Consider the following 9,231-nt stretch of genomic DNA (forward strand, 5'->3'; position numbering starts at 1 on the left):
AGACTTGCCTTGAAAGAGCATACACCAACCTGCATTCTGACTGAGCGTTTCAGACTTTGACACCTCATTTCGGGGCTGTCCATGCTGTCCAGGGTTGGCTTGAGTGGTGGTAGCCAAAAGCAAAGACTTCAAAGCCAAAGATGACCTTGATTTGACAGAATTATTTTAAAATCTTTTCATCTTGGCACTAGGCCAAACTTTCCTCTAGCATGGCATTTTGTTTCCTTTTATGTGACAATCTAAAACGTTTAAAATAAATGTTTGGGACTCCTCTAGTAAAACTGTCCTCGGAGATGGATTATCAGCCATATGAGAAAAATGAGATTTATTACTCTATAATCACAAAATACTCCTTTATTTGTCAGATTCTTCTCTCTCCCTCTCTCCTTCTTTCTTCCTTCCCTTTCCTCTTCCTTCTCTCTCCCTTTTATTTCCCAACATTGCTTGGCTTAATTCTGATCTCTCCTTCCTTGCTCTTCAACTTGAGCCCACGACCTAAGGATCCCAAGAGGTCACAGTCTACAGGCAAGATGCACCAGGATGAAAGGTGGGCAGGAGAGACGTACAGAACCCTGGAGATAAAATGAGACCTTAACCACAGAAGGACATGCCCAGGAGCATCAGCAGGCAGGTCTATGGAGGAGGGGCCCTACATTTAGTGCTTAGGTGCTGACAGGAGTCAATAAGATGCACACAAACAACTTGGCAACTTCAGTGAAATGATCAGGTATTAAGTCAGGCCTGCTTGTACTTTTGTCTAAATTAAGAAAAGACTGTCTGGTATTATAGAACTATAACTGTAAGGGCGCCGGGTGACTCAGTCGGTTAAGCGTCTGACTTCGGCTCAAGTCATGATCTCACAGTTTGTGAGTTCGAGCCCTGTGTCGGACTCTGTGCTGACAGCTCAGCACATTCTGTGTCTCCCTCTTTCTCTGTCCCTTCCCCGCTCTCACTCTGTCTCTCCCTCTCTCTCTCTCTCTCTCAAGAATAAACATTAAAAAAATTAAAAGGAAAAGAAATATAACTGTAGAACCACAGGACTGATTAGTACAGATTTGCAGGCTCTGTGGCAGATCTGAATCAAAACCATCAAGGATTATCATGCTGATTAGGAACCACTTAACATTGGGAGGCAGAGTTTCTAGCTTAATAGCCCTGGGCATAAATCCACAGACATACACATACACAACACTTATTAGTATGTGACCTTTGGAAGTACTAATCTTGCTTTCCCTATCATAGGATAGAGATAATGCCTACCAGGCAGGACTATTTTAAGGACTCTGTAGGTAAAGCACTTGCACATAATAGATTCTCAACAGTAAGTACTGATGATAATAATGATGATTTTAACAAAATGAAAGCACCATCCAATTTTACTGAAATTTTGTACAATAAATTTCTTTTTTTTTCAATGTTTATTTATTTTTGAGACAGACAGAGACAGAGCATGAATGGGGGAGGGTCAGAGAGAGAGGGAGACACAGAATCCGAAGCAGGCTCCAGGCTCCAAGCTGTCAGAACAGAGCTGGATGTGGGGCTTGAACTCACGGACCGTGAGATCATGACCTAACCTAAGCCAAAGTCTGATGCTCAACCGAATGAGCCACCCAGGAGCCCCTTGCACAATAAATTTCTACCATTGTTATACTTAGGGGAAAAAATAAAACTACTTCTATTTTTAATAGGTCTGGCTTTTTCAAAAGCATGGTCTTTAAGTATCCATTATTGAATCTGCTATTAAAATGTTAAAGAGTAGGGGGAATGTGGGTCAGTTTCACAGAATAGGAACTAGGAGAAAAAGTACATTTCGTATCTTCAAAACATAAATTTTTTCATCCCATGTATATTTACAGACATTGAAATAGAAAATAACAAAACAGACACAAGACCTACTCTCGAAGTTTTTACAGACTAGTAGGAAAGAGACAACTTATAACAGAAATCACTAAAAGTGTGCTAAGTGACGCTGTGTTGTGCACAGGGCCCTTCCCCTGGTCTGGAGTGTCACAGAGGTTTCCTGAAGAAGAGACAGCTGTACTGGGTAGACAAGAGAAAATCTACAAGCAGAGTGGGGAAACAGCCTCCAGGCTGAGGAAAGAGCCTAGCTAAATACACTGAGGTGGAAAGAAGGCTGGGGGTGACAGGCAGAGTTAGTTGAGAGTCTTAAGAAAAAGCTCGTGGAGCACAGAGAGGTGAAGCATGTAGGCCTTATGGGAATATTAAGGACTTGGGATTTGGTCCCAGATGCAGTAGAAAGCTATGGTGGGTTTCAGGTGGAAGTGATATAATCTAATCTGTTCTTTCATAGATCAGTCTAGGTGCTATGTGAAGAACTGAGATATTATGATATAATAAGAAATACATTTTTTGGTCTTCATCCTAGCACAGAGCTCCTAAAATCCTTGTAATTTACTTTAATAGTAAGTCCCTTTCAGCTATACCTGGGTTTAAGTTAATGAGGGACTCTTGGGGCACCTGGCTGACTCAGTCAGTAGAGTGTGCGACTCTTGATCTTAGGGTTATGAGTTTGAGCCTGGTGTGTGGTGCGGAGTTTACTTAAAATGAAAAATTAAAGGGGTGCCTGGGTGGCTTAGTCGATTGAGCATCTGACTCTTGATTTCGGCTCACGTCATGATCTCACAGTCGTGGGATCAAGCCCCACATCGGGCCCTGCATTGATCTTAGAGACTGCTTAAGATTCTCTCCCTCAGCCTCTCTACCTCTCTCTCTCTCAATAAAATAAAATAAAATAAAATAAAATAAAATAAAATAAAATAAAATAAAATAAAATATGAAATATTTTTTTTAAAAAATGAGGAACTCTTGATGGAAACTTAAATAGTCACAGGATGGGGTTGGAGGAAACAACCATGTGATTAGAGTGTTGGAACTTTCAGGCCCACCCCACCTCTTCACCTCCAGGGAGAGAAGGGGGGCTAGAGATTGAGTTTAATCACCAATAACCAATGACTTATCCAATCATGCCTATGAATTGCAATCTCCATAAAAATTCTACACAATGGGGTTGGGCAAGCTTCTGGGTTGGTGAACACACTGAAGTACTGGGAGGGTAGTACACCTACAGAGGGCATTGAAACTCCATGTCTCTTCCCACATACCTTGCCCTAAGCATCTCCTCCACTTGGCTGTTCCTGAGTATTCTTTATATTAGACCAGTAATAGTAAGTAAAGTGTTTTCTTGTGTTCTTGCAGATTATTGAACTTGAGGAGTGGGTCATGGGAACCCCCAATTTATAGCCAGTAGGTCAGAGTATAGGAGTATCTGGATTTTTCACTGGCATCTGAATCGGTAGCAGTCTTGTGGGACTGGACTGGCTGCTTAACCTATGGGATCTGATACTAACTCCAGATAGATAGTGTTAGAATATAAATGAATTGTAGGACACCCAGTTGGCATTAGAATTGGTCATGGTGTTGCAAAAACTACCCACATATTCAGTATCAGAAGTGTTGTGAGTATGGGAAAAGAGTTCTATGGTAAGAATGAATTCAGGGAAGGTAGGAATGAATGGAGTACTGGCAGTGAAAGTAAAAAAAATAAAAGTAGTGGGGTGCCTGGGTGGCTCAGTCAGTTAAGCACCCAACTTTGGTTTCGGTTCAGGTCATGATCTCACAGCTCATGAGACTGAGCCCCAAGTCAGGGTCTGTGCTGACTATGCAGAGCCTGCTTAGGATTCTCTCTCCATCTCTGCCCCTCCCCCGACTCATGTGCCCTCTCTCTCTCAACATAAAAAAACTTAAAAATAAAATAAACTGGAGAGTTCATACCAATTACATAGGAAGAATTACTAAAACTCACTGGTTGATCAGAAATGGCAAAGGCAAAAAAGGGAAGCAATAAGGTAAATCCAAAGTTTCTGCCTTGGGTAACTGAGCTGAGAGGTACCGTATATTGAGCTGGGGAACTCGGAAGCAGATCAGGTCTAAGCCACGAAGAAGAGGAAATCAGAGTGTCCAATACATAGCAGGAAATACAAGGTAGGCACTCAGAAGCAAGGTCTGGACTGCATTATAAATTTCAGATGGTCAGCCCAGAGATGTGTAATCAGTATGCCCCCAAACCCCAGATCCTTTTACTCCAGAGTAAAGCTACAAATTTGCTCCATCCTTTCCCAGGGCTCCCCTCCAGAAATATCCAAAGGCTCTCAGGGCTGCTCATGCTAGCCCAGCTCCCCCAGCCCGCATGTGTCTCTTGTGGCCACCACAGCAAGGGAAAAGGACTCAGATGTGTCCCTCCAAGCAGGTCTCCACCACCACTGACCTTGCTGTGGCCAGGTCTATGGACCACCTCCAGCAGCTGCTCTCTGGATGGCAGACTCAGAGGCCAGTGTTACCACCAATGGAAGAAATGTTCCCACTCTCAATTTCCTTGACGAAAGATTTTCCTTCAATGCACTCCTGGCTTCTGTCTACCTGGGGAGATAATATGACAACCAGCTTGGAAGTTTGGCAAGAACTAGGAACGCAAGGCCCATATTCACATATCTTCTTGGGAATGAGCTAACCACAGGGAGCATGAATTTGGCTGTTCCTCTGGAGGCTGACTTCCCCCTCCATGCCCTGGCCCAGCAATGCCTGTGACTGAGAGGGAAATTCTGCCTTATTCTGGCTCTGAGATGAGCATGCCCATTTGAATAACAGATATAAAGTATATCATGCCCTTTGACAGTAAAAAGATGGTATTGGGGCTCACTGTGGTAGCTAATATGTACGCTCGTTATTTGCTATCTCTCCATAGCAAAAACTAGATGTACATCACTTTTAAGGTTTGCTTAACAGTTCTCAGTATAGAGACACCATTACTTCACCACTACTGTAGTTAACCATAGTAACCATTACTAGGAACAGTCATTCTTCTTGTTACTTTTCTACTATTTATACCTTATCTCAATTAATAACCTTGAACAAATAATTTTATACAACTGTCTACAGCCTAAAAGAACTATGTGTGTGTGTGTGTGTGTATACACACATATATACACACATATATATAATTTATTTATTGTTTTTTAAATATTGATACATCTGGTCTAGACAATATACACTTCTACCAGCATGAATGTATTAGTCTTCTATTGCTGTATGATACATTGCCACAAACTTAAAAGCCTAAGTTTCTATGGTTCCGGAGTGCAAGTACATCTTTTCTGTGTCCCCCACTCAGGGTTTCACAAGGTTGCAACCAACATTGTGGTTGGGCTGTGTTCTCATCTAGACACTCAACTAGAGAAGAATTCTTTTCTTGTAGCTGTATGAATGGCTTCTTACTGGCTATCAGCTAGAGGCTGGCCACAGCTCTTAGAGGCCACCCATAGTTCCCTGGCACATGGCCCTCTCCATAGTAAGTTCAAGGCATGGTTCTTTACTTCTTCTTGGCCAGCAAAACAATCTATCCAGTCTTATAAAATATAACATCATGGAAGCAACATCTCATCCTCAGGTCACAGAAGCAAATCACATCTCCTACCCACCCTCAAGGGGAGGGAATTCTAGGGAACATTAACACCAGGGGCAGAGATGAGGGGCCATCTCAGAATTCTGCTTCCCACAATGAGGGTGCCCAGCCCCCCCATTCTGCTTCCCACAATGAGGGTGCCAACCTCACAGGTAACAAAAAATTTGCCAATGGACAGGCAACAAAAGATATCTTGTTTTTAACTGGTATTCTTTACCAGTGAAGTGAATATATCTTTACTGGCTATTTCCTATTTCTTCTTTTGTGACCTATTCTGCCCTTTGCCCAGTGTTTTATTGAAATGTTAGTACAAGTCAACAATCTCTTATCTACAATCCCCAAAATCAAAATTAACTCTGAAAATCTTAAATTGGTTACAATCCATTTGGTAGCATAATCTGGCTTGATCAGCATAAGCAAAACCTTTTCTGGAATGATGCAAAGCGATTAGTACAGATTTGTTTATCTCATTTAGTGTGATTATTCATATGTTTCAATGCAGAACTAAAATGTATTTGATTAACCACATACTGCCCTGGGCCTCGCTGGACATATTAAATAATGTATACCACTTACCTTCCAAAAACCCCCAAAATGAAATATTTATAGTCCCAAGGGTTTTTGATAAGAGGCTACCTGTTTCTTACTGATTTCCAAAATGTTTTTGTAGATAGGAAAGTAAACCCTTTTTCATAGGTTTTTCCAGTTGTCCCCCATTTTGTCATGTTCCAATCTAGTTCCAATCTACTACTATAGATTTTTAAATTTCTAATTAATCATGCTCATTGCAAAAAATGCAAAGATAGATTGTAACAGATCTTAATCCTCTCAAGTCAATGATGACTTTGAAAGTCTGATTAAAGTGATGGGAAATCTCCTCAAAAAAATTACATATAATTTGGCATGTAATTTGAGGAGATTTAGTAGGCTTAGGCACCAGATGAACCTCTGCTTTCTATGCTCTTCCCAAGAACTTTCATCCTTTCCAAGGGATGATCCTTTTCAATTATCACCTACCCAAGACTAGCAAATATATACATGATACATATTCAAATCTCTATTTATACATCTATACTTATATGTAGCTTCAGCACAGATCTATTTGATAATCTTATCTCCATATTCACCAGACTACTAAATATCTTCAAATATTTCACTAACATCAAACTCAACGTATCAAAAACTAAAATAATTTTCTCCTATGCCAAACTCATTCATCTCTTTAATTATTAACTATTGGAACCACTAACCATTCAACTGAGTCAGCCAAAAATCAGGTCAGCAACCATGACTTCCATCTAATTTTCTCTCTTCTCAAATTGGTATCTCTCAATTTTATCTACTTCTCATCTCCACTGCAACAAACTTAGTTTTGATCACCATGCATTGCCTGAATTATTCTAACGGCCTCCTAGATAGTTTTCCTACCCGAGTCTTTATCCCCTCCAATCTATGTTCAACACCTGTAACCAGGGTAACCTGTCTAAAATGCAAATCTGATATCAATCCCCCACTTAAAACTTTCCAATCAGTCCCCCACTGCTCTAAGAATAAAGTCTATTCTCCTTAATATGGCTTACAAAGTCCCTTACCATCTACAACCCACTTAATTCCTACGTGACCACCCTATAGCTGATCCCTCTCCCCCAGTCACTGTATTAGTGAATGTCACCATTTACCAAGTTGCTCAAGACAGAAGCCTGGACGCTTTCCTTCCCATCAACTTTTGTATCTAATCAGTCACCATATCCTGTGGTTTCTACCTCCAGTGCCACCACCCTGGTCCATGTCACCATATTTCTCTACTAACCCAGCCTTCTCTCATTGAGAGAATACAACAGATGGTTCTCATGAATAACCTGACCAACTAGCCTTAATCATCTTTCTCCTTAATGAAACTGAAGTCAGGGTAGAAGTGAAGGGAGAAGGGCACACAGAGCAAGAGCAGCTCTAAGCCAATGAGCAAGGCTTTGCATTCAATTTCAGTAGCTGCTCATTCATGGCTCACATGAATGAACATCTAAAGTTTGCGGGTCTATATTAAATAACATGCCTCTCGGGCACCTGGGTGGTTCAGTCGGTTCAGCATCAGACTTTGGCTCAGGTCATGATCTCGTGGTTTGTGGGTTCAAGCCCCACATTGGGCTCTGTGCTGATAGCTCAGAGCCTAGAGCCTGCTTTGGATTCTGTGCCTCCCTCTCTCTCTGTTCCTCTCTCTCTCTCTCAAAAATAAAGATTTTAATTTTTAAATAAATAAATAACATGCCTCTCACTGCTGATGCCATCAATTTTTGAGATTCTTTTGCTTAGCAGCCACAGCCACACTGACTTTAGAGTTGTCCAATTATCCTAAGATTCCTTCTTCAACCTGCCCAGAGTGACCAACAACTAACACACCCTTTAGGCAGCTTCTTTCAATCCTACCTCTCACTGCTCAGCCTCTAATCATTAATTAACAAGCAGGATAGTGGGGGACCCTTATTCCCATAACCCACCCAATGCTTGGGAAAGAGCATTTATTACTGGATCACAGGGAATTGTCTCAACCTTCAGTCTGGCCTGTGGGGCCATTACCCTTCCTCTTCTGGAAGACCATGTCTCTGTGGGCCTCCCATATTCATCTCCAAAACTCAAGAACTCTGAAGCGTCTGAGACTTTACCCTACTTGCAAGCTAACAAGTTAGTATGGCACGGTTTTGTGGGTCCTGGCAGAAGACTTGAGATTCTAGGGTTGGATACAAAAGACTTTATTACTCACAGCAATAGCCAAAGTATCACTGTCTTGCTCTGGCTCCCAAGTTCCAATTCCAACAGGACAATGAAAGGAAAAGCCAGGTGATATGTATACATGCAGAGGGGTGTGTTATAGGGAGGAACCCTGAGCATAGGGAACCCAAATCTTTCATAGTGTCCTTTGCTCCAGAGACACTATCTTCTAAGGCTGTAATTTTTCCTTTGTTCCAGAGGGAGACATTATCTTGTTCTATCTTCTCCCTATCATACAAGCGTCCTTGAAAAATATTCCAGAAAAAATATTCAGTACCTCTGTCTGGAAGACATACAGAAATGTAATAAACTCACGGCGCACTGTCTAATAAGTACCTTCTTGTAAACAGATAAAGTAGAATGATTTCCCAATTCATTATTTACTAACAAATAGACCAGACTTGCTTCAGTTGGTGGAGAGAATGCTGCTCTGATTACCTCTCAATGGACCCGTTCCTATTTCTCTTTCTGGCTCTCCTCAAGATCCTCTCTGTAAAGCTAAACTTCTCTTCCATCTATCTCACAGGCCAGTGTAGTCATGTAAATCATAACAATCACCAGCTACACAACAGCAATTTAATGGATTTTGGAGAAGAGCAAGGATGAATTAAAGATTTCTGAGTAGAGGGCTGGGATAAGTCATCTGTATACCCATCTAAACTAGTGATTTTCAACTTTCCCTGTCTTCAACTCACCAGAGATACAGATATTAGACATCCACTTGTCAATGGTTCTCTACGAGGCATCAACAGGGGAAAACCAAATTTGAGCATTAATTGAACAAATCCAAAGTTAAATTCTCATATTCATCAATATGAGACAGTATGAATACTGAAACTAAATAATTACATATTATCTTCACCATCCCTATTTAATAGTGATGATATAAATGGACTCTTTGAAGACACTAAACTCCATACCTCTAGGCTAGAAAACACTTCAAAAGTCTAGTCTTTAAAACTGAGGGCCAAAAATACTTACATTTT

Source organism: Lynx rufus, unplaced genomic scaffold (assembly GCF_022079265.1).
Source record: "Lynx rufus isolate CCGP_SWC_20201006 ecotype Redwood Valley unplaced genomic scaffold, mLynRuf1.p SCAF_13, whole genome shotgun sequence".
NCBI classification, from domain to species: Eukaryota; Metazoa; Chordata; class Mammalia; order Carnivora; family Felidae; genus Lynx; species Lynx rufus.